The sequence below is a fragment of the Hyperolius riggenbachi genome, chromosome 8, assembly GCF_040937935.1.
Source record: "Hyperolius riggenbachi isolate aHypRig1 chromosome 8, aHypRig1.pri, whole genome shotgun sequence".
Taxonomy (NCBI): domain Eukaryota; kingdom Metazoa; phylum Chordata; class Amphibia; order Anura; family Hyperoliidae; genus Hyperolius; species Hyperolius riggenbachi.
This window is the reverse complement of record NC_090653.1, coordinates 167,816,355-167,841,433: the sequence shown is the minus strand read 5'-3', so window position 1 is coordinate 167,841,433 and position 25,079 is coordinate 167,816,355.

Genomic DNA, 25,079 nt, shown 5'->3' with positions numbered 1-25,079 from the left:
AGGTAGGTGGGTGCACTGAAGTGAACAACAGGTAGTAGGTATATGCAGTGATGGGTATTACAATGTGCACCTGTCACACATAGACAGGGACCGGACAGGCACGGTGACACTGCGTGCGCTCACGTAGGTAGGTGGGGGCACTGAAGTGAACAACAGGTAGTAGGTATGTGCAGTGATGGGTATTACAATGTGCACCTGTCACACACAGACATGTACCGGACAGGCACAGTGACACTGTGTGTGCTCACGTAGGTAGGTGGGTGCACTGAAGTGAACAACAGGTAGTAGGTATATGCAGTGATGGGTATTATAATGTGCACCTGGCACTGGCACAGTAGTAATTATACCACCAAGGGGCAAAAGGCCAGCTGCGACTGACTGACAGGGCTGTATATAATGCAAAATGGGCCACAAAAAAAGAAAAAAATAGATCACATGAACAAGATAAGAATCAGCAGGGAGCAAGCTAAGAAGCCTACAAGAGCCTAACTAAGCTTTCCCTATAAGTCTCTGCACAGCAGCTCTCCCTTCTCTAATTACTGCAGGCACACGAGTGAGTGAAAAGCCTGACGCTGCCTGCTTTTTATAAGGAAGGGGTGGGGCTCCAGGAAGGAGTGTAGCCTGATTGGCTACAATGTGCCTTCTGACTGTGATGTAAAGAGTCAAAGTTGACCCTCATGATGCACTATGGGGGCGAACAGAACTTCCGGAAAAGTTTGCAGTTCTCCACGATCGTGAACCCCGGCGAACCGTTCGGGCCATCTCTACTAAGCAATGCTTGGTGAAATTTTCCTTCTTAAAAACAGAAGGAAATTTGCAATAATTCAGCTATAAGTGAACATTTGTGGTTACCCACAATGCACCACTATTGAATATGCAAATTATCTATTTTCCCCCTGTAAGCCAGACAAGCATCCAGAACTGCTGGTGTATAGCAAGCCTATACCTTTAAATATTACACAGCCACACCAACCCCACATGTAAACAGCCTGTTTCGGCTTTTGCCCCTCATCAGTACATGGCAAGGATTCATATGGTTGTATGGTATAGGGCTTGAACCAGTACAACAGAGTAACCAAGCAGCTTGGGGTGACCCAAACCACTAGGAATGTATAGGGGGGTAAAAGAGACTGAAAATTTCACCAAGCATTGCTTATTAGTAGGAGGGCTTTTTGGTCTCTTTTATCTCACTATACATTCCAAGCTGCTTGGTTACTCTTTTTTCCTATGAAACTTTAAAATCGATTTTCTCAAAAACTATAAAGTCTTTTTGAAAAAAATGTTCTAGCTGTAAGGGGGTTTTGCTATTAACCGCTTAAGTCGGTACCATTAAAGTTTATGGGAAAAATGCAAAAACACATTTTTTTGGGGGAAAAAATTGGGTTGAACTCGAATTTCAAATAATGCTGGTTTGCTGTGAAGTATTCGCCTGGCGAATACTTCGACCCATCTCTAGTGAACACACATACACTACAATTCCTGTGTGCATTCACAGTATATAGGAATAAAGTGGGGGAATATCTGTGGCCGAATAGTAAAATTACACCTACATGTATAATATTAAATAAAAATAATAAATAAAAATACATACAATCCCCCATTAATCCCCTTACCTTCCCTCCCTAGTTAACAAAATAAAACATTTGTATATATGAAAAAAAAAAAAAAACATAAATAGTAACCTTAGGGACTCAACTGTTTCATATGTAAGTAATGAAGGTATATCACTGTTATTTTTGCAAATAAGGGCTTGTAATTAGTGACGTACGCAAAAAAATGAAAAATACACCTTTCGTTCCAAATAAAATATTGTTGCCATACATTGTACTAGGGACATATTTTAAACGTTGTAATAACAGGGACACATTGGCAAATAAAATGTGTGGGTTTTATCCACAGTAGCACATTTTATTTTAAAATTATAATGGCTGAAAAGTATGAGAAATGATGAAAAATAATGACTTTTTTCCCCATTTTTTATTATTATTTCTATTAAAATACAGTTGTAATAAAAATAATTCTTATACCACCCAAATAAAGCCTAATTGGTGGAGAAAAAAAAAACAAGATATAGATCATTTTGTTGTGATCAGTAGTGATAAAGTTATTGTCGATTGAAAGGAAGTAGCGTTGAAATGTGAAAATTGTTCTGGTCCATAAGGAGAAAAGCCCCTTAGTGGTGAACTCGTTAATATCCCCTCTTTGCCTTCTTACCCATCTAGCCCTTAGTTTTGTGTAATTTTACTGCTAAACATGTTCATAGCCTAGCATGCCTAAAAGGCAAAGTGAAAAACTAGCAGCTTGCTGAGCATGTTAATAAACTCTTTCAAAACCAATTAACATAGAGAGGCAAGTAGGATCATTACCAAGTGCAAACTAATGAGAGCCATTGGCTCACTTTCTGCATTTAGAGTATGTCTCCATTTATGCATACAATCACGGAGAACTGTTACACACATGACAAGCCATTGTGGCGTGTTGTCATCCTTCCATGTTATCCAAGAAACCTACTACTGTGGCTGGCTTCAGACTGTGCATTGGCGGCAGTAATGTGGTGTGGCCCCTCGGCCGCACCGTCAAAAACAAGCTTTCAGGGGTTACCGCGTTAGTACGCAGTAATCCTCGTCTGGCTCAGGTCCAAACAGGAAGTGATGCTAACTTGTGGTCACTTCCTGTTTGGGAAATACGGAAGTGCACAGAAGCGTATTGTAAAAGATATGCTTCTGTGCATGTGCACTGCTCCGCCACCCCCCTACTTTTTAAAATCTTTGCATTGCCGTAGACTTACATGACTTCCAGTCTGGCTCATGTCAACTTAGGTCATCTCAGAGGTCGCTCAGTCGGTATGTATGCGCAGTAGATCGGCGACTTACGGCACATCACACTGCATGCTATATAAAAGCACCCATAGACTTTCATTAGCATAGCAGTGTGGTTCAGTAAAATGACCCACTGCACTGCACCAATGTGAAAGGTCCCTGAGCCTTAGAAATTAGGACATATACTACATTGCAGAGGTATGCAAAACAGACAGGGTTCCAGGAACCCTCACTCCCTGGGACCACGTTCTGAATGCTACACCCCAAAGGTGGGCAGGAGCAGCACAGGCGACAGGAGCAGTGCAGACAGCCGGAATTAGGACATATACTGCAGCAGATAAACATGACAAAAGATATAACTGGAGGCTGCTCCATACTTCCCTCTGGTAAAGTGACCTCATTAATATCAATCTTGTTTGCCAATTCAGCTGAACATGCTTGTTCACCTGTATGTAGAAGGGGGGGAAGGAGGCAGCTGCCCTTCTGCTGGGTTTATAATAGCAATGTAGCCATAACATTTTACAGTGCTTTTGTCTTGTCACAGAAAAGAGACTAAAGTGGTGACCGTTTGAGATGACCCATAAGTGTGCGGCTGTCCTGCATAGTCCGGTTGGCTGTTAGGCCTGTGTGGGCTGGAGTACACAGAAGGAAAGTCAGGTCATGCTCGTGGTAGCACACTCCATCTGAATCATCTAGCAAGAGTTACAAATCTTTAAGCCGGTAAGACATGATTTCATACACTCTGTGTTTCCTCTGATTATGTAGATGTTTGTCTGGGCTCCAGGCTTAATATTTCAAATTGTGTAGATATCTTTTATCTTAAAAACACCATGCACCAGTCAAGAAGTTGAGATAACAAAACAACTGTGGTTGTGAAGCTGGGCACCAGCCATATCTGTGGTTATTTTTTAGCTTTATAACTCTTACTTTACTAAATATGTAACTCTTTATTTGCCATCCCTGACATTCACTTGTTCTGCATTCTACTTACTTAGGGGGCAACCTCCATTCTTGCAGTGATTGCTTCATACATTTAGCCATGTGCAGAAGTTCTTATTTTCTTTTATTGCTTCTGCATCCCTAAGAGTTTTATTCCTTCATCATTAAGCATTACATTGTGTCCAGTGGGGCAGACACATGAGTACTTAGACAAGTGATAGTGCTTCTTTAGAGAGTGAGAATGGCCAACTAGGCCCAATTCACAGTGAACTAGTGCAGAGAAAATAGTTCTATAAATCTAAGAAAAGCACCTACAGCATAAGAAGACACAAGAGCCATCAGAATTAAGGAGAAAGTATAGCTAGTCTGTCTACTAGAAAAACTTTAAGAGCTATCTAGAGATCTAGGAAGTAGGTAATAGGCAACAGAACTGTACTAAAGTACAGTGCCATGACATATATTTGGCAAATAAATCAATTCCTCTTTCAGTGGCCAGTGTACCATAAAGAACAACTCTAGCATCGTATATTAGAATATTTCTTGCAAAGAGCGTGTAAAGGTTTTAGAAGTGTGTCTTTATTTCTGGCTACACTGTGTAGTCTTTTAAGCACATAATTCAGGAAATACATACCTGGGCGTGTGCATACACACACACACACACACACACACACACACACACACACACACACACACACACACACACACACACACACACACACATTACAAATACACTGCACATACACACACTACGCATACACACCAACACACACACACACACACATATACATACACACACACACACACACACACACACACATTACAAATACACTGCACATACACACACTACGCATACACACACACACACACACACACACACACACACACACACTAGTTACACCCCTGTCTGTGAAGCTCCAGTGCACAAACCTATCAGTGTCATACACAAGGAACTCCTATGTTTAAAGAAATACTAGAGGAACTTGCAGACACTAGAATCATCGATACAGATGTTTCTGAACACCGTGATTTGATTCCACCGTATTTTGTCCAACGATTAGAAGACGTGGGTCTTCGTAATAGATCAAAAAAGTTTCCACCACTTTCTCTTAGTCCGAATCTCAAGACATTTATTAATGTGGTTGAAAAAGATATTGTTAAATTAAAGGGACTGAAGGCAACTTCAGATAATCTAGACAGTGAGGAAAGAAGTGTACTTGATGATATGATAATTAATAAGAAATGGATTATCAAACCATCGGATAAAGGGGATATCGTGTTCATGAAGGCTGAGGTGTATAGGAGATGTGTTTAGAAATACTGAATAAACGAGAGTGCTATGAGAGGGTCTCTGCATCCAGGGCCATACGATGTCAACATGCTCTATTTTGTTTGATCAATGATGCAGTGTCACGTATGGTGATTGATGCCAACACAGCTATATATTTGAAAATTATTAACCCCATATTACCGACATTTTATGCACTGCCTAAAATTCATAAGAATCTGGAAAAACCTCCAGGTCGCCCGATTGTATCAGGATGTGGATCTTTGACTGAAAGGGCAAGTGTCTATGTTGATAGACAGCACAGCATAGGCAAATTACAAAAATCATGGAAAAGCATTGGCATATACTCACTAATGATGCCATGTTGAGCATGATAGTCCCTGAATGACCCCTGTTTTCCTTCTGTTGGGCACCCACCTTACAAGAACATCTTGTAAGTAGTCATTTTGTGGATCCCAGAACATCTTCTAGACACTGCAGAGTAACAGGAACATATACCTGTGGTTGTCCTTACCCCATTTTGTGAATTGTGGGACTACCCATGGTGTTTGTTTACTTTTATGCCCTTGTGGAACATTTTATGTAGGTAAAACCAAACAAGATTTTAGAACAAGAATCTCACAACATATTACCAGTATTAAAAGTCGGAATGTGACCAACCTCAAACCGGTGGCCAGACATTTCAAGACCCACCATGATGGCAGGACTAGCTTATTACATTTTATTGGTCTGGACAGGATACATTGTTCGATATGCGGAGGGAATATGGATCGTTTATTGTTACAAAGAGAAGCCATGTGGATTTTCAATTTAAATGCTACAAGATCCCCTGGACTAATTGAGAATACGAGTTATGTCCCATTTTTACTAGCTTAGGCTGCGCACCCTCTGCCTCCCATTGCAGGGTCGTCCATTTGTGCCCTCGACTAGCTCCAGGGGGGGCCCTTATTGCGTCCCTCCTTTAGCATCTCTCATGTAGTCTCTAACAGGCCCTTATATAATATACTATTAAGTATCAATATCTCCCTATGGGGTTTTATGGAACGGTCACTCCCACCGGGACTGCCCGTCCTAAATATAAAATGAGTATGTTTCATTGAATTTGGGCCACCATTGTTTTTCTATTGTTCACCTGATGTTTCATTTTGTATATATACATGCTGTATTTGCTGAGCAGCAGTTTGATTAATTTAGCCGTTTTGCTAATGCATGTTTATCTGATCGCATGGCATTGCATTGGTTCCCTGAGTCTCCACCGCATGCTCTGTGCTGTTGTTTGGCCTCTCCCACTCCCTCTTGTTATAATTTAAGTAGGCCTCAGTTCTTTTGCCTCAGGTTTAGGTAAAAGGCTTGTTCGCAGAGTAGAGTATACCTTTAAAGAGTTTTCAAAGATGCAGTCAGAAGCATCTCAGTGTCTGCTTGAGGCAGATGATGCAAGCAGATTCTGAGAACATGTTCCTGAAGGAAGGCCACAGGCCTACACTGCCCCAGACAAATGGACTACGAGAACAATCAACATAGGCCATAGTTACAAAATACCACATTCCTGTATGTAAGCAAAAGGCATCATTAAATATTAGGTGTATTAGGTGTATTAGGTGTGTATTATGACACCACAAGGGGTCTAAGCCAATAGTCGGGTCTGGGGGATGGCAAAGATGAGGTCCTAGTCGGTATTAAAGGGCCGGATGGGCTGACGGAGCTCACTCTGATTCCTACTTTCATGCTCTTTATCTGCTGACTGGAACACCTAATATTTTCCTCTCTTTATGTAATCTGATATAACGTATGCTGTACATAGTTAGTCTAGATGTAACAGAGTAGATATAAGAAGACCTGATTACACTCAGCAGGAAGGTAATCACGTCGCTGTAACGCAACATGGAACTTTGCTTTGCTAGGATATGACGAATTGTATCGGTATAGCTGTGTAATTAAGAAACTCCATCAAACTTTGAAGACGACTGAGAAAGTCTATCTCCTGCTTGCTGTGATGAGTCGTGTTTGCAACTCTTGCTGATGAGTTTGCTGGTGCCGGAGCAAAAGGTGAATTATAACAGTGGTGCCGTTAACCCAGCGCTGTTTAGCAGAAAAGGCAGGCAAGGACCGGGCCAGATGTCAGTCCATTATCTAGTTTTTCCAGGACTTCCACAGTAACAAGCGGAGGAGACGCTGAGACGATCGCTGGAAACTTATCGAGAAGTGAGAAGCGAGGCTGCGGGGAAGCCGGGCACACGGAATGACGTTCGAGTAATTACAGTGGCGAAGGCTCATGGACTAAATTACATAGGTGTGATTGTACTCACACTTGACTCCAAAATACAGATCGTGGGCTGTCCCGGGCGGCGGCTTGGGTGCAAGTGCCGTAGTGGTCGATCTGCTGAACAGAGGAATCAGTAGCCCGAGGGGGTCCAGAACTTCGCGAGCAAAACTTGACCAATGCTGTAACGAACGGTCATTCGTGAAGAACGTCTCAAGGAACTGGCAAGTATAGCGTTTCATTTGTTTAATTTTAATGCAAGTGTTTGGTATTACATGTTGACAGTTTGTTCCAGCAGTGTTTATTCTAACTTTTCTAGTGTGTTCTTACTGGTCTTCGTGTGTTGTTTTTTTTTCTCTCATGTTATGCTAGTGGCAGCTGCATGCAGTTTCAGGTTTTTTTTCTTTCTCCCGTGTGTCACAGCGAGAGTCTGGGAGGTTTGCCAGATGTGGGTGAACTGGCCCCCGCAGGAGAGATAAGGGGGGGGGGGCTGCAGTTTACGAGTGGTGGATGGAGGAGAGGAGCTAGAGAGGCAAGTTGTATTAATTGTGTGTGGTTTTTTTTTTTGTTATGTTGCTGGGCGGCGAGGCTAGTTAGTTGTCAGTGGATAGCGGAGTTTAGAGAGCTGTACAGGACTTCTAGTAGAGCTGGTTTCAGTTCAGTATCATGGGTGTTTGTTTTTTTTTAGATTCACGGATCGCAGAGCGTAGGTTTGAGTGCACGGGGTTGGGTGCATGTTTTTTTTTTCCTCCGTCTACATGTCCGAGATGATTTGCGTTTTTTTCTGAGGAGGAGATAGGAAACTTCACAAACTGCGGTGTTAATTGTCTGGTATGTGTTTCATTTGCAGACATCCGAGAGATATATATGCTGGAATGTTTAGTGTGCATGTACATTGTATGTTCTCAGTTTTTTTTCCTAAAGGTGCATAGGATTAAGAGGTTGCTATGGGGGATTACATAGCAGCTATCTTGGCTGGCATGCCATGACTTAACATGGTGTCGTAATTCTGAGAAAGCCACTTCCACCTTCATGATGTATTAGGAGGGGAGGGGGCGGGAAGCGCCCACTGCTAGGCACGCCCCAATGGCAGGGGGGAGGAGGTGCTGGGGGGGATCCCATGTCCCACGTCACAGCTGTGCACACGGCGCCATGCATGGAAGTAGCTGGTGGAAGGAGGGGGGGTCCAGAGTGGGGACAGAGAGATTCCACTGAGTATCTCGGCTTCCAGATGATTTCCTCAGAAGAAGTCTGGGCACAGGGAGTGTCCGCATACGTGAGCCAAGCAGGTTGCATGGTCACGGGTAGGAAGTGTTTCCCAGCCAGGGGCATGGGCACACGTAGAGGTCAGATATTTCCCAGGGAGTGATTTGCAAAAGCGGATTAGGGGGGGTATCTGTACTGGGTTGCTTAGGGGATTATTCCTTTAAGTGAGGCACCTTAAAGTGTGGTGCAGCATGTGTTCCCAATAGAGATAGGGGGACAGTGCATAGTTGGTGAGGGAGAGAGGAAAAGAGAGAAAGAAAGGAGTTGGCCAATCCAGGTGTACTCGCTGCGACTGCAGAATGTTTTTTTCTGGGGTTTTTTGTGTCAGGGACAGGACCAGAGATTGACAAAGAAGTAATTGCTGGGCTGTTAGCGTGTTTTTCCTCACCCACCTATTGGTCAAATATATATATATTTTTTTTTTTCTCTTCTTTTCTCCAGCTCTGATTCAGTTTAGCACAGAACAGAACTGGAAGCAGTTCAAGGGGCAATTATAAAGATGAAGGGATTGCCATTTACAGAATGACAGTGTATCAGTACAGTGTTTGCCATTTGACTACCTACCAAGTGGGCATTCAGGGATCTGCATACAGGCAGATGAAGTTGGAATGCTAAGCCCTGCACCCTGCGTAGTTTAAGTGCAAAGTGCTCCTTCCTACAGGGAGGCAGCCATTTTTTTTGTAGTCTGGGGGTAGTAGCACGGCAAACATTGGTCAGAGGGTACACTAAACGGGACGTTGAGCAGTGAGGGCTGCGATCGATGAAGTTCTAGGTAAGTCAATGTGAAAATGAGTAAGAGCATTGCAGGCACACCTGCAAAGCAGCAGCAGGTGTGTGGCATCCGTAATCTGTGCATACGACGGCCGCGTATGTACAGAAGGGAGAGATGTGGAGAGAGCTTGCGCTTGCAATGAGGTGAGAGCTTCCAAAGGTGAAGTCCGCGGGAGCATATTTTAAACAGGTAAGTACTTAGGATGGTACTTAGGTAGGGGAGAGAAGTTTAACTCCAATCTACCAAAAAGTGTAAACAGAGTTCATGAGAACCATAAAGCAACGAGATCAATTACGATATATATATTGATCAATTTAAAGTGTACAGAGTACAAGCCGCAGGGCGAAACCCAAATCATTAATAAGAATTGATTTGTTTGTATTTCGATTTCAGGAGTTTGGCAATATGGAATCGAGACAGCTGCAGTGCTGGCAGCAAAGATGGAGATGTCAGTCGGATAAGCGAAATTATGCAGGAGAACAGAGGCGCCAAAAGGATAAAAGGAAGCTAAATGAGCTTAAAAACCAAATACTTGGTAAATAGAGGAGGTAGTGGTGGACTTACCTCCTTCAAGTAGACACACAACGACTGTAGTAAACACAGTCAATATATTTTATTTATGAACTCCAAATATGCAACGCGTTTCGCAGGTTTGATCCCGCTTCATCAGGCAATAACAACGGAGCAATAGCTGTAAACAGAGATAATTGGCTCATAACCCATGTGTAGTCATACAGTCATTAAATTGTATAAAAATAAAATATATATAAAAATTATAAATAAATATCAAACATCAGAGGTGAAATAGATATTAAAAAGTGGGGGTGATTGGGATAAAAACAGTGGAAAAGGTAATTGTGAGCAGTGATGTGCAAAACTGTTAATATTCGTTTCACATAAAATCTTGCAATAATAATGTGTAATTTAAAAAACAATTTTGGTGGTGGGGGGGAATAAATAAATAAATTCCCGTTAACTTGCGCGTTTTTTGCGTACATTGCACATATCCACAAAAAAACACCGATCTTTTGGGCTAAAATAAAAATTGTTTTGGACACTGCGCTAAAATATAGTTCTATATGTTTTCACAAAAATATTGAGCTAAAAGCAAAGAATGTAAAAATCAAAGATAAACCTCGAATCAAAAACCGAATTCTCAATGCAAAAATTCACAAGCAATGGAAAAAAATGAAGGTTTCATAAGGAAAGACAGCTGGGACTTACCATATGTGGTCAGTAGAAGAGCCAGGCACCTCTGTGAGGGCTCACTTCCAGGAGTGCTCATTTATACTAGTTTGGGGGTTGATTGACCAATCACAGTGCTTGGTAAATGTGCTGAGTCATTCTGCACATGTGCAGATGCAACTAGCAGTTGCTGGTGCCATTTTGGAATAGGGCAAGATTAAGGGCAAGTTCATTTTAGTGATGCAGTGCCATCTAGTGGTGGATTGTGATATATGTATATAGGAGATTGTATGATAAAGTGCATAGTAGAGCGTAACAATTACATATTACCTGAACAGATAAAATAAGTACCTGCAAGACAGGTTAAAATGATGTGATACATGTAAAATAATAAGATAATCAAAGAATATTAATAATGCATACTATAAAAATATATAAAAACCTCTAAGAAAAGGATAAGCGAAATGTTCCAGATGCCAATCTGAGTTTAGAGAACAGCGAGATTCCTGAAATTGGAAAGAGACTAAAAAATGAGATTTCGGAGATTGGAAAGAGACTAAAAAAACTGACTGAGCAAAGCATAATGCAAATTGCTAATGTTTTTCTTTCCCAAGGAGGTGTCTTTATGAGGAAGAGTACCGTGCTGATGGTGATCCTAGGCTGCCATTTCGTCCTAGGAGAATGAAGAGAGGACATTCTCATGTATAATAAGGGGTTAATGAGAACACAAGGCCCAAGCATGTTAATGTTTGGTGACAAAGGTACTGATCCTTTCACACCTCCCTCTGATTGGCACAGTTTGACCAAGCAGGGAAGGAGGAAAAGAGCACTTGTGCCAGGTGCAAACAAATTTCATGGCACAATGTGGGTGAAAGGTCTGAAGGGTCAGGTGTGCTGGAAGTTTGAATTGCACGGCAGTGTAAATCTGCTATTGAATGTCACACTCCCAGAATCGATGCACCGATTCAAAGGTTTGTTAAAATGTACATTGCAGTACAATGGGTACATGCAAAAGGTGGAGTGTGTGATTCAGGGGTACCTTGTCTTGGTTATCAAGAGTGAGATGGCTACAGATTGGAGAGGAACGAGCAGGAGGCATCAATTCTCCTACTGGAGAGACGCAGGGGACAACATCACACTCTGCGGTTACCAACAGAGGGTGTCTCTGAAACAACTATACACACGTAAAGGCTGGAAAGCCGAGGGTTTGTGGTTTTTGAAACAAGAAGTAAAAATCAAGATCAAGCCACATTTCCAGGTGACAAAGAGGGTAGGGAGAGCGATTCCGGGGGAAGGAAAGCCAACACAGCGAGCCCCATTATCACTACACGGGTCACAACAGGGGACGATATTACACAGTCCATATGCAGCCACTTATCCTCATGCTAGTTGGGTAAGTGAAGAGGTACTCCTAATTGAAAGATTGTAGAGAGTACAGTCTTCCCGACCTCAGGTACACATTGTGCCTCAGGACATAAGGGGGGAAGAGGCCCAATCAGGACAGTTGGGGACATATTTTGTCAGGGAGATGCTAAAAGATCCTGTACAACTGAGATTGGACAAGGAGAGGTTTATTGATTTTTCTGGAGAAGGATCTTTTGCATGGAAGCTTCGAGATGTTTGGGTGAACAAATGGAAAGGGTGCAACATTTCTTTAGGCACCGCCACTTCCTTAATTCCCACCTCAACACATGTCTTACACCATGACCTGAGAGGTCAACATTTTTTGGTGCTAGACGGGGAGGTGAAACAAGTAGAGTGGCCCTCATACGGGCAATTCTCACAGAGGTACCTGTGTTTGCCGGGGCAAGTCAAATTTAGTGAAGAAGCCTGCTGGCTCAATAACACAGAATGCGAGGCTACCATTCAAAAGATCCGCCCTGAAGCCAAACCGATAGTTCCGGTGGCTGAAGGAAAGGTTTGTTTTTTTAACATAATGTCTAAGGACACATTCAAGGTACATTTTCATAATTGTTCCAAGAAGGTGAATCTTTCAAGGGGAACATATTGTGTGAGCGGAGATCCCATATGGATCAAGTCATTCAAGTTTGATGACGTTATTTCTCAAATTGTTAAGAGAACTCTAAAGTTCAAAGTTTCACGGGAAGTTCCCATCCTGAAAGATAACACGACATGGGACAAATGGGAACAGGTTTTGACCCAAGACAACCACAGTTTGTTACAATGGTTAAACAAACAGAACACTAAGTTAGAGGCAGGGGCGTCGCTAGCCCTATTTTGGGGTGGCACGTGCCCCCAATCTGTCCTGGGGTGCCACGGCTCTCAGCGGCTCCCTCCAGCCGCCGCCGCTGCGTCACTCAGACCTCAGGATCAGGCGGCGAGCCGGCGACCAATCGTGCGGGCGCTAGGACCCAGCGCCCGCACTGGAATGCGGAAGATACATCACTTCCGCATATAGAGCGGGTGCGTCCGGCGCCCGCTCGTACTACTGGTCGGGTCGCCGCTGATCCTGAGGTCTTACTACACTGCCAGGTGAGGGGGGAGCAGCGGCGGCGGCTAGAGGGGGGGGGGCTCCCTGGCACTCATTCACTACCTAAAGGGGCTCCCTGGCACTCACTTACTACCTAAAGGGGCTCCCTGGCACTCACTCACTACCTAAAGGGTCTCCCTGGCACTCACTCACTGCCTAAAGGGGCTCCCTGTCACTCACTCACTGCCTAAAGGGGCTCCCTGGCACTCACTCACTACCTAAAGGGTCTCCCTGGCACTCACTCACTCACTGCCTGAAGGGGCTCCCTGGCACTCACTCACTACCTAAAGGGGCTCCCTGTCACTCACTCACTACCTAAAGGGGCTCCCTGGCACTCACTCACTACCTAAAGGGGCTCCCTGGCACTCACTCACTACCTAAAGGGGCTCCCTGGCACTCACTCACTACCTAAAGGGGCTCCCTGTCACTCACTCACTGCCTAAAGGGGCTCCCTGGCACTCACTGCCTAAAGGGGCTCCCTGGCACTCACTGCCTAAAGGGGCTCCCTGGCACTCACTCACTGCCTAAAGGGGCTCCCTGGCACTCACTCACTGCCTAAAGGGGCTCCCTGTCACTCACTCACTACCTAAAGGGGCTCCCTGGCACTCATTCACTGCCTAAAGGGGCTCCCTGTCACTCACTCACTGCCTAATGGGGCTCCCTGGCTCTCACTTACTGCCTAAAGGGGCTCACTGGCACTCACTCACTACCTAAAGGGGCTCCATGGCACTCACTCACTACCTAAAGGGGCTCCCTGGCACTCACTCACTGCCTAAAGGGGCTCCCTGGCACTCACTCACTCACTGCCTAAAGGGGCTCCCTGGCACTCACTCACTCACTGCCTAAAGGGGCTCCCTGGCACTCACTCACTGCCTAAAGGGCCTCCCTGGCACTCACTCACTACCTAAAGGGGCTCCCTGGCACTCACTCACTATCTAAAGGGGCTCCCTGTCACTCACTCACTACCTAAAGGGGCACCCTGTCACTCACTCACTACCTAAAGGGGCTCCCTGGCACTCACTCACTACCTAAAGGGCCTCCCTGGCACTCACTCACTGCCTGAAAGGGCTCCCTGGCACTCACTCACTGCCTGAAGGGGCTCCCTGGCACTCACTCACTGCCTAAAGGGGCTCCCTGGCCCTTACTCACTACCTAAAGGGGCTCCCTGGCACTCATTCACTGCCTAAAGGGGCTCCCTGGCACTCACTCACTGCCTAAAGGGGCTCCCTGGCTCTTACTCACTGCCTAAAGGGGCTCCCTGGCACTCACTCACTACCTAAAGGGGCTCCATGGCACTCACTCACTACCTAAAGGGGCTCCCTGGCACTCACTCACTGCCTAAAGGGGCTCCCTGGCACTCACTCACTCACTGCCTAAAGGGGCTCCCCGGCACTCACTCACTGCCTAAAGGGCCTCCCTGGCACTCACTCACTGCCTAAAGGGGCTCCCTGGCACTCACTCACTATCTAAAGGGGCTCCCTGTCACTCACTCACTACCTAAAGGGGCACCCTGGCACTCACTCACTACCTAAAGGGGCTCCCTGGCACTCACTCACTACCTAAAGGGCCTCCCTGGCACTCACTCACTGCCTGAAGGGGCTCCCTGGCACTCACTCACTGCCTGAAGGGGCTCCCTGGCACTCACTCACTGCCTAAAGGGGCTCCCTGGCACTCACTCACTACCTAAAGGGGCTCCCTGGCACTCACTCACTACCTAATGGGGCTCCCTGTCACTCACTATTGGGGTCCCTTTCACTCACTATCGGGGTCCCTGTCACTCACTACCTAACTGGAGGCACCTGTCACTCACTAGCTAACCTGGGGGTCCCTGTCACTCACTACCTAACTTGGGGGGCTACAATATTAAGGGGGCATTCTGCCTATTTATGTGAAATGCTGTCTATGTATGTGCCTCATGACTGCTTAATTTGTCTTGTTGGGAGCCTTATGATTTGTTGGGGGCCTCAAGATTGCTGAATGTGTCTTGTTGGGGGCCTCATGATTTGTTGGAGGCCTCATGATTGCTGAATGTGTCTTGTTGGGGGCCTCATGATTTGTTGGGGGCCTCATGATTGCTGAATTTGTCTTGTTGGGGGTCACATGATTGCTAACTGCGAGACTGTGGAAAAAGCTGAATCCTTATCATATGAGCAATAGCATTAAACCTACTTTTTAAAACAGAAAATAAAACTGGGAGGTTCTAAAAAATTGAATACATTTTTCAGGAGTAGGATGGATGAAATTGTTTATCTTCACAGTTTATTTTCAACTTGGATTTTCCATAATGTTCATGTATGAGTTAAAACGTTTGTACAGTATTTAGTTTAAATTGCTGTTGCCACTTTGCGATAGATAAGTGACTTTTGGGTTGCAGTTTGGGCACTCGGCCTCCAAAAGGTTCGCCACCACTGTCATAATCTAATGTCCCACCATTGCTAGGTTCATGTAAATTTGTCTCCACCCGTTACCACACCTATATTCTGGTCCATGGCCCACCCATTTTTCGGTGCGGCGCGATAAGCACGCCGCACAACGTGATCCTCATATTTTTGGCACGCTAGCTGCAGTGTGCTGAATTCTGCTGCCTACAGTATGTACAGTATACGCTGTTCTCTAGTGCCTGCACTGTGTGCTGATTTACCTTCAGTGTGTACAGTGTAAGGTGTTACTCTGTGCCTTTACTGATTGTAAACCAGCTATATTGTATGCTGATCCCTGCTACTTTCAGTATGTACAGTATTAGCTGTAAAGCCTAGTACACACATACAATTTTGATTAGCCAATTTTAGCTCTGTTCATAAAATTCATTGTCTGTTAGCCCACTTACTGCACGGGGGTGGTAAAATTGGGGGTCAGTGATTGACCAATCAAAATTGTATGTGCGTATACATCTTTGATCTATGCCTATACTGATTGTAAATTATCGAAATAAAGGACAGGGGGCTTCATCCAATATTTCGATGGGCAGGCCCGTTATCTGTAGCTTACACCGCTGCTAAGTTCATGTATATTTGGCCCCACCCATGGCCACGCCCACTCACCTCATGGCCACGCCCATTTTTCGCCATGGCGCATATACCTCCCCACCTGGTGCCCACAGGTGCCCCCGATCTCCAAGGACCCTAGAAACGCCCCTGGTTAGAGGTAAGACTTCACCATGATCCAGGTGATCTTAACGAGGTAGAATACAAAAATAAGCTGTTCCAGTCTGACCTGGTGGAAAAGGTTTCCGGCAATGTTCCAGGGACACTCAGACGGGGCCTCTGCAGTTCAAAATTTTTTCCTACACCCACTGGTCGTCGGGATGGGGATGACAACTTTGGGCATCATTATCCAGGTTAGGTTGTGTGTTAAATTAACCGGGTCAAGAGATTGGTGCCTCATAAACAATTTCATGAACCAATATTTCCAAATTAAGGGGCATACAGGGTTACGGGTATAGGTTTAGTAGTACCTGGGATGGAGCTGATTGTATAAAGGCGCTCTTTTATAAGGCACCTGGCACTGCTCCGTTGTGTAACAGAAACGAGTTTCACTTTTCTGTGATCATGCAAGTTTTTGAGTGATACGCAAGTGACGCAAATGCTGAGAATGTGGTATAGAGGGACTTAGAAGTAGGGCATCTCCAGAGAGCCTGGTTACAGGAAGACCAAGAGGTCTTGCCCTTTCTTCCTGGGATAACCACCTAGAGCAGAGAAGTTGTGTGAGCACGAACATCGAAAAGTGAAACATACAGAAAAAAAACAGGTACTGTTGGGTTCAGAAGCAGGGATCTGCGGATCAAGCCATTTTAGGGGGATTGTTATAATTTAAGTAGGCCTCAGTTATTTTGTCTGAGGTTTAGGTAAAAGGCTTGTGCGCAGAGTAGGGTATACCTTTAAAGAGTTTTCAAAGATGCAGTCAGAAGCATCTCAGTGTCTGCTTGAGGCAGATGATGCAAGCAGATACTGAGAACATGTTCCTGAAGGAAGGCCACATGCCTACACTGCCCCAGACAAATGGACTACGAGAACAATCAACATAGGCCATATTTACAAAATACCACATTCCAAAAGGCATCATTAACCTTCCTGGCGGTAAGCCCGAGCTGAGCTCGGGCTATGCCGCGCAGGAAGATATCTCAGCCCCTGGCGGAGCGATTTGCTCCATTTAAAATGCTGTACGCGCAGCTAGCACTTTGCTAGCCGCGCGTACAGCTTGATCGCCGCCGCTCTGCGGCGATCGCCCGTACGCAGCGGCGCAAGAGGGCCCCCCCCCCGCCAGAGCCCTGCGCTGCCCGGACCAATGAGTTCCGGGCAGCGCTATGGGCTGGATCGGAGGTGTCTGACGTCAGGACGTCGGCTGACGTCCATGACGTCATTCCGATCGTCGCCATGGCGACAGGAGAAGCCAAACAGGGGAGCGCGTTATATACGCGTTCCCCTGTTTGCTATTGATGCTGGCGACGATCGCACTAGAGGGACACATGCGCCCTCTAGTGGTGTTTCATGTAGCTACCACTCTGGTAGCTTTACATGAAACACAAAAATTAAAAAAAAAAAAAAAAAAAAAAGGATTTTTGCCATTTTGGCAAAAAAAATTAACCGCCAGGAGGGTTCAATATTAATCAAGTAGGTGGGTATTATGACACCACGAGGGGTCTAAGCCAATAGTCGGGTCTGGGGGATGGCTAAGATGAGGTCACATTTAACTCTTTCCTAGTCGGTATTAAAGGGCCGGATGGGCTGACGGAGCTCACTCTGATTCCTACTTTCATGCTCTTTATCTGCTGACTGGAACACCTAATATTTTCCTCTCTTTATGTAATCTGATATAACATATGCTGTACATAGTTAGTCTAGATGTAACATAGAGTAGATATAAGAAGACCTGATTACCCTCAGCAGGAAGGTAATCACGCCGCTGTAATGCAACATGGAACTTTGCTTTGCTAGGATATGACAAATTGTATCGGTATAGCTGTGTACTTAATAAACTCCATCAAACTTTAAAGACGACTGAGAAAGTCTATCTCCTGCTTGCTGTGATGAGTCGTGTTTGCAACTCTTGCTGATGAGTTTGCTGGTGCCGGAGCAAAAGGTAAATTATAACACCTCTCTCGGGCCGCCGTGCGGTGGGGCGGGGCTTGGCGGACGCTCTGGGTGCGCTATTGGTTGGCGCGTCCGTCGTGCCTGCCCGCCCCTCTGCTCGACTGGCTCATCGATGAGGGAGGGAGTGGCCGCATGGGGAATCGTGATTGGTAGAGGGGGGAGACCTATGTGACGCACTGTGGGTTGGTAGGACAAACCTCCTGAAGAAGACGGCAGAGCCAGCGGAATTGATCGAGGACGCCGTCCTCCTCCATGCCAGCGTCTGCCCACCACTTGCCTCCCATCATGTATCTTAGGGACTCCTCTACATAGCTGATACAGTAGGAGCTTGCTGAACTACACTTTTCAAAACCCTGCATATACAGTAAGAGCATTCAAGATGCTAGTACTCTTAGCTTTTGCACCTATACATGGATGAGCCTGGTCGCACCCACACATATGTGTTTGATCCAGTGACTGCTGATTTATACAGCGTTGTTTTTTTCTCCATGTGCAAAATGAAGGTGAATTTGAATGCAACATGAACTTGCTATATATTTCAACATTGGAATCAAGGAGTGAAGCCTTTTGATTAACTGTTGATTTCCAGTGCTTGCTTTGCCCAACGCTTGCAGATTGATATTACTTTGCTGCTAAACTGGCATTGAACGTTTTGATACAACCAAACAGCTTGGATTTATGCAGGAATGTTACTGCATTGAATGTACTGTGTCACAAGTTACATTATCCAGCATGAAATAGAGGATTACCCCTTCTTCTTATTGAAAATGTGTTTATCCATCTGACATTGGGGGAATTGCTCATCACTGTGACGGACTGCGGAGAAACCGCCGCGCCTTCTTACAGTCAGGCGGCGGTTTCCGCGCACAGAGCGACGATTTCCCCGCAGCAACATGTGTCTGGTTTGGCTGGACCTAGTAGTGCACACAGATGGAGAGCTACACGCGCGCACGCCGCAAGACAGGCTCTTTATACCAATAGGAGAAGGGTCAGCTGATCGAGGCGGTCAGCTGATCCCAGCTCAGTTGCTGATTGGTTGATGGGAGCTGGGTGGCGCTGGAGAGCGCTCCACTATATATATCTCTTGCTGTTCAGTTGCTGGTTGTCTGGCGTTGCGAATACCTATGTGTTAGCACTCAGACCTAGTCAGAGCTTTCAGTGTGGTGGAACCAGGAGGACCTGGGAATCCACACTTAGCCAGTTTACTGTGTATTATCTGTGTTATTCTTTAGACCAGTTCCAGGGTGTAGAGACCACGGACCTCACACCCCAGACTAGGAATACTGTGTGTCATCTGTGTTATTCCTTAGACCAGTTCCAGGGTGTAGAGACCACGGACCTCACACCCCAGACTAGGAATACTGTGTATCATCTGTGTTATTCCTTAGACCAGTTCCAGGGTGTAGAGACCAAGGACCTCACACCCAGACTAGGGAACTTGTGTTATCATTCTGTTATACATCAGGCTAGTTCCAGGGTGTAGAGACCATGGACCTCACACCCAGACTAGGCATTGTTTGATATCTGTTATGACGTATTGCTTTCCTGACCACTCCTTTGATCTTTGATTCGGTACCTTGCATTTCTGATATTCCGTTGCCAAACCCTGCTTGCCTTGGATACCGAATCAGCTTACTGTTTTTGTACTTTATCTGTCAGTGTGTTGTTGACCCGGCCTGCCCGACCTTTCTGGCTGTCATCCACCCCTTGGGTGCTCAGCCTCCTTGCAGGGGCCCTCTGCCTCTCAGAGGGGGCACTGCTGCTAACCAGTCAAGGTTTCCTTTCCCTGGAGTCCTTGCCTGCAGTAGAGTCTGTCTCTACTTATTGGACCACCTGCTACCCCGGTGGTCCAATTTCTACTGTTGCACCAAACACTCACACGCTTCAGGTGTCCAGAGGTTAGCAATATATCTGTATTATCGGTGATTCTGCAGATCATCAATAATCAGGTATATATCTGTATTTTTGGTGATACTGCAGATCACCAATAATCAGATTCTCTCTGCGTGTTGACACCAATCGTTACAATCACTATTTGTATAAGCTTGCTTTACAGTCATCGCTAAAAGCAATTTTCTGGAACTATTATTTGCACTTTTTTTTTGCTGCGCAGCTTTAAATCCAATAATCTTTTGATGAAGCTTCATTATCATGATATCTCCTATGATCTTTTTGAACACATTATTGTGAATTTTTAGGATCTTTAGAGGGTTCTCTGAGACAGTGGGGAGGCCTGGGTGGGGTAGGGTTTTGTATATGTTTTTTAACAATTTTTCTAATAGATGAACAACAAAGATTTTGCAATTTAAATGAATGTGTGCTCTGTCGTAGCATACCCCTCCTGCTTTCTATCCCAAAATTGATGTTGTTATTTTGGAAAAAAAACACTTATCTGATAAATAGTAATTTTTCTTTTCCACTTATTTATTCACCTGAATTTCAACTCATTTGTTTAACAATTTTCTCAGATCAATGAGTACTAAGTCTTAAAAAAAAGCATATCTCTCCCTCTCATTAAGTTTCCATAGTATCCTTTCCAATCCAGAGTACCAAGGGCTCCTACAATCAAATTGTTAGATTCCATTTTTGCTCCAAATCCCTGACTCTAGTTCAGGGAAACACACATCGCTCACCCTCTAAAAAAAAGTTTGAGAAAGTCATCCTACTAGCTGCAAATTCACAAGCAAATTGATTTCCATCAAATAGGAGTAGAAAAAATTTCCGGTCCTCAAGACTCACAAAGAGGGATGAGCTTCTGAATTCTGATGAATTCCTATTTCCGGAGTGAAATGCAGACTCAGAATGGGGAGTGAAATTCTGCAGAATTCTGCCATTACATTTGAGTCAATACCGCAAACTTCTGCTGTTAGTTGCAAAGGCCCCATAAATTCAATCTTCCCCAAATGTACCAGGTATCTTCAGAATTCTTCTGTAGGATTTAATTTTGCTAACTTTTAAAAAACATTTTTTCTTTGAAGTTTGCAAAAAACTACTAGGTCTTTTTAGAAAATGTGCATTTATAGGGTCTTTGTAATTAACCTCGGAAGTCGGCTGTATTTACTCCAATAGAAGGGTCACCGAGAGCCAACTATAGTGTAGTATGTACTGGTAGTTGAAATGAAGTATGATAGAGCAATAAGCTATACTCACAAAGCAGGGTTACCACAAAGGCAACCACTGTATAGGCAGGTGGGGAGATTAGACCTGATCCCACTCAGAATTAAGGTGTCTCTCTCTGTGGACTTACCTTCTCCAAGCTGACACAAAAATTGCCAACATGTTTGTCAAATACAACAAGTTTGACTGCATTCTCCGGGGGATAATGCAATGTGTTTCACAGGTTTGATGCCGCTTCATCAGGCAATAACAACGGCGAAATCGCATATGTGGTCAGTAGAAGAGCCAGGCATCTGAGGTGCCTGGGGTGCCTGGCTCTTTTACTAACCACATACAAATAGAACAAGTTTATTTACATACTTTGGGGGACAATCCAACGCGTATGCAATAGCATATGTGGTCAGTAAAAGAGCCAGGCACCCCAGGCACCTCAGATGCCTGGCTCTTCCACCGACCACATATGTTATTGCTCTGTTGTTATTGCCTGATGAAGCGGGATCAAATCTACAAAAACGCATTGCATTATCCCCTGGAGAATGTAAACAAACTTGTTGTATTTGACAAACACATTGGCAATTCTTGTGTCAGCTTGGAGGAGGTAAGTCCACCATTGCCTCTTGATGTATTCAACTTTTTAGATACTTTAATCCTTTTGGCGCCTCTGTATTCATACTATGATGTATTTACTCTAATGTAAGTGGTCAAATTCTGCTGAAATTCAGTGGAATACCATTTGGAAATTGGAATAACCAGGCAAAATTTGTAATTCAGTCAGATTCGGAAATTGGCAATTCGGACAACCTCTACTCACAAACCCTGCTAAAAAAGCTGGTCATTGGACCTTTCTCAAGGGCTCAGCTGCCCATTACAATTATATTGTGTTACGTAAACTACAGTACCTGACTTGAAAGACTGCTAAGAATGAAGTTGTGTGTATTTATTACTTTTCTTATTATTATAGTTATTATTATTGAATGCACACAATGAAATTGACATTAGAATAAAACCTCACCACAGAGGCAGATGCAAAGGGACTTGTGTTCTGCACATTACTGATGCACAGCATAGAAATCATACTCTCAGGAGTCCTTTTCACATTAATAATCTTGTGGTTTAAGATGTCACCAATCCACTTAGCTGAATTATTTGTCAGTGATTCACAGTAATCCCTGCTCATCCTCCCCTCAGCGCCTGCTCTATCTGTATTTCATTATCTGTTTTACATGTCTCCATAAATACCCACACTAGAGGGATGCTGGTCCACCCTGTCTGTGCTGCTCAATGTTTCATCTGCACTATATTCTTGTTACAAGGATATTTTACTCATAGCAGTACTGCTCTCTTGATATCCATATTTTTTTATATATGTTTTTACATTTCTGCTAATTTGGCATATTTGTTGTCATTTTAATTGCAGTACTTATAAAGATCTTTGTTGACTCTCGCTCTGATTGGTAAACGTATTTCAGGGAAGCAGTCAGTTTGCAATATGTTCAGTCACATAGTGGGGACTATCTGAAGCCCTAGTTCAGACACAGTTTTTTTTATTCCTTTGCAGTTAATAGAGAACATTATTCAAAAAAAAATTGTGCATGAAAAGGTTTTACAAAAAATGTTATAGCATAGAAACAAAACCGATTCTTAGCTGCACATTTTCTTAGTAACCTCCTGCTGCCTGCTAAACCTCACTCCAGTGGCGTTGTTAGCTCCAAAGATGAGTGGCATGTGCCCCAGATCTATTCTGGGGGTGCCCCGGATGTCCACAGGCAGAGTCAGCTGTGGTGCCTCAATGGCGGGCTAACTGGGAGCTGTTGTGCTGGGTGCTGTGGTGCCTCTATGTGGTCGTGCTGGGTGCTGTGGTGCCAAGTTGGGTATTGTGATGCCTTTATGGGGATATGCAGGGAGCTGTGGTTCTTCTATGGTGGCATGCTGGGAGTTGTGGTGTCTCAATGGGAGGCCCATGGAAGCATGGTATTGGGTCAACTAGAAGGTCAGGGAATCGGGGAATGCTATGAGGGAACTACTAAATAACCTGGCGGCACTGCTTATTTTATCTATGTGCTATGCTGCATTTTTTTATTTTTTTTTTGTATTTACCATTTCAGCCCGCGGGGATTTTTCACCTTATGCATCAGAGCAATTTTCACCTCCCATTCATTCACCAATAACTTTATCACTACTTATCACAATTTATTGATCTATATCTTGTTTTTTCCGCCACTAATTGGGCTTTCTTTGGGTGGTACATTTTGCTAAGAATTATTTATTTATAAATGCATTTTAACAGGATTAATAAGAAAAAATGGAAACAATTCATTATTTCTCATTTTTTGGCCATTATACCTTTAAAATAATCCCTGCTACCATAATTAAAACCTATGTATTTTATTTGCCCGTATGTCTCGGTTATTATACCATTTAAATTTTGTCCCTATCACAATGTATGGCACCAATATTTTGTTTGGAAATAGAGGTGCATTGTTTCCATTTTGCGTTCATCACTATTTACAAGCTTATAATTTAAAAAAATGTTTGTAGTATACCCCCTTTAAATGCATATTTAAAAAGTTCAGACCCTTGGGTAACTATTTGTCTTTTTTTTTTTTAACTGTAATTTTTTTTTTTTTTACCATTAAATATTTTATTTGGGTAATATTTTGGTGTGGGACATAAACAGTAAATTTTTAGTGTTGTTAAATGTGTAGAGAGTAATGTAAAAAAATGTAGATGTAGTTTTACTATTTGGCCACAAGATGGCCACCTTCATTTTTGTTTTCTCTCCTTGTACTTCTCGCTAAGCGGAAGTACAAGGGGGATGCGGAAATTTTTCCGGGCAGAAGAACTGAAACCTCACGCGTAAGCGCTTCGGTTTTTCTGCGGGGGACAGGGATCGGTGATCGGGAACCATGTTCCCTTTCACTGATTCCAGGGCTAGTGGCGGACACCACAGGGACATGGGGTCGCGCCCACGATCTTGTGCGGGAGCACGCCGAAGCGCGGGAGTGCAGGTGAGCAGCCGCCCGGACGTGAGCTTCACATCTGGGCGGCTGAAATGGTTAATGGAGATTGGACTTCATCCAACATTTTGCTGGGTAGGCCTATTTAGACTGCTGTTAAGTTCATGTAAAGTTGGCTCCACCCATAATCACTCCCACATTCTGGTGCGTGATCACACCCATTTTCTGTCTGGAGTGCCCAAAAGTGCCCCGGATCTATTAGGATCCCAGCAACGCCCCTGCCTCACTCCCATCAGGTTTGAAGTCATGCTTCCTAGCAGACTTTGAAAAATGGATACTACAACTACTACTACTGCTGTTGCTGCTACTACTACCACTACTTATTATTATTATTATCAGCAGCGAGGCATGACTCCAGCTTTCAGAGCTATCACCATCTCCCCTTCCTGCTCAGGTGAGGTGAATACACTGAAAGTGGTTTAGACTGACTGGGTATGAACAGCCAGCAGAAGGTCTCTGAAGATGAGATGAATTCATGCAGCAGATATTTTCCTCTTTAATGGTGCATCTTGTGAAGCTTTGTTCCCACTCATAGCAGTAAACCTGCTGTGAGTGGGAACAAAGTTCCACAAGATGCCCCTGCACCGTGGATACATCAGGTTTTAAATTTATTTTCTATGGTTTTCGTCCTCTAAATCTTCGTCCTCTTGTTATTGTCAGGAGTGTCTTATAGTGCAAAAAATATAGTATACGTGGAAAGGTTTTTTTCTTTTTTCTTTTTTTTTAATGTAGGTTTTGCTCCATTAAAGAGGAAAATACCTGCTGCATGAATTCATCTCATCTTCAGAGACCTTCTGCGGGCTGCTCACACCCAGTCAGTCTAAACCACTTTCAGTTT